Here is a 2450-nt window from a genome sequence, read left to right as displayed (position 1 = left end):
CAGTAGGGAAGCAAGGATCTATACTTACCTCTTGAAGATCGAGGGGTGGTGCGATCCCTAACTCGGAGGTGTGGAGGATCCAAGCTCCAAAAACCTCCAAACTCCCAAAACTCCCTTTTAAGCTTCAAAACTTCAAAACCAGGGTAGATCTCATGAAAACTTGAAGGATGGGTAGAGAAAAACATGAAAACGACCAAAGGAGGACCAAAACTCACCTGAGCTCGAGAATGGGGAGAAAACTCGCCCATTTCCGATCTGAGGGCTCTTTATAGGTGGCTTGCTGAACCACCTTCGGCAGCCTAACGTGCCCCCTAAACTCATGCATGTTCGGCGGCCGAATTTGAGGTTCGGCGGCCGAACCTTGGTTCACTCAAACAAGGCTTTCGGAGGCCAAAAGCGCTCCCGAAACCTTCCCATATTCGGCAGCCGAACTTCACTTTCGGCGGCCGAACCTGGCAAAAGCCTCCTTGGTCTTTTCTTTCCAAAACTCAATTCTTTTTCATTTAAAACCATGAAATCAGTAAAAACATTTTAGAAACACATTTTACCCCTCTAGAAGACTCTGACATCTTCAGAATTCCAGATTCCAACGGGGATTCCGCAGGAAGGTAGGGATTCGGATGCCAGAATCTAGCCGGGTATTACACCTAGTTTGGCCAGCTGTTTGCCCAAACAGACTGAGCAAACAACCACACCAGGAGAGTACTCAAATTTTCTTTTGAACTTTAATATTTCCAATACATTGAGGACAATGCATGATTTAGGTGTGGGGGTGCATATCTCTGAATTTTGATGCTCCATGCATTCTTTTTTATTTCTGTTAAGTTCATTTAAGCTTTAATTTTTAATTTGCATACATTAGGTGAATTTTTTTCATTTTAGTTATTTTTGTTTTCAATCCACACACATATCCATATAGCCACAGTTTTCACACACATGTAGCCACAGTTTTTTTTTCTTTTTCTTTTTTGATATGCTTTACTCAAACAAATAGGCTATGTTGAATGAACTTTCTTTCCATGACCCCATTGATGTGATAACTCTTTAAACCTAAGTTGAATCAATTGCAGTGAGTTGTATTCATTTTTGGGAATTTCCTTTTGAATTGAATCTTTGAGCTTGCTATGGTGAAAAATATATGACATTACTCATTAGAGAGAATAATAAAGATGTGTGAATAACAAAACATGACTTATTTTAGCAATTGTTGTTGATTTGCCCAATTCATTAAGAAAAAGGAAATTCAGCAAAGGCAAAGACCTCAAAAGCATAAATTAAAAACTATTCCAATGGTCAAAGACTATGAACAGAGCTAGTAGCCACTTGGACAGATGACCACTTGAGTAACTGGGGGTGGATATCACAAATATGTACCCTCGCGTCAAAAGGTTGGTGACTTTTTCAGGCAAGGATAAAAGTGCAAAAAGCTGAATAAAGTGCTTCAAGTAAAGGCAAATCACTCCAAGAGCTAGAAAGAGTCTAAAATAGACAAAAAAATAAGTGCATGAATAAGTAAAATCTCTCTAATAAGGAAAACAATTACTAACCATAGTGGGTAAAGGAAAATGAGGAGAGAGGAAAGTAACATTGGTGCATGCACACTTCACTGCAATGCTTCAAATTAGGAGTCTAGGGTAAGAGATTAAGTGGAAATAAAGGATCAAGTAGCAAAGAGAGCTTGTTTGACTAAGTTTATTTGCTTGAGGATAAGCAAAGGGGTAGGTGTAGGGGTATTTGATCAAACCAAATTTAGACCCATTTTTTATGTTGTTATTTATGTTAATTTACACATTTTCTACATAATTATGTAGTTTTGATCTTATTTTGTAGAAAATAGTGTAAAAGGGTAATTTGGTAAAAATGGCCTTAAAACTGCTCAAAAGAGAACAAATGAGATCAAGCCTGGTTTGCCCAAGACCATTTGCCCAAACAAAACTGAAGCAGAGACGCGGAAAATTCAAATTTCAAACTTTCGAAGAAGTCTTTCCCTCCCCAAACATGTGAAGACAACTCAACACTCTATCCCACCTATTTAGGAAGCCAAATCTCAAGAAGATTCAATTGCCTTCAAGAAAATCCAACTCTAAATAGGAAAAGAACTCCTCCAAATCAAGAAAATTAGGGCAGCCTATTCAGCTATAAAAAGAGGATTAAACCAGCAACAAACAAGCTTCAATCTTCGGGAAGACTGCACCTGCAGCCACGCACCACACCAGCCGGCCGATCGGCTCCTTCCTCTCCTTCTTTCTGGTTTTTTTTCTTTTATTTTTATGTTAGTTTCAGTCATGAGTGGCTGAAACCCCTTTTTCTAGTTGAAGATTAGGTGAAACTTCAGTTTGTTTATGGATTGTGAGATCTAAACACATGTTGTTTATCTTTTATTTATCAATATTTATGCAATTTCATGCTTAATTCATTGTTGCTTTGTTGTTTATATCAATAGGGCCCAT

This window comes from Manihot esculenta, chromosome 17 (assembly GCF_001659605.2).
Source record: "Manihot esculenta cultivar AM560-2 chromosome 17, M.esculenta_v8, whole genome shotgun sequence".
In the NCBI taxonomy this organism is placed as follows: domain Eukaryota; kingdom Viridiplantae; phylum Streptophyta; class Magnoliopsida; order Malpighiales; family Euphorbiaceae; genus Manihot; species Manihot esculenta.
Note: the sequence above shows the minus strand (reverse complement) of the source record.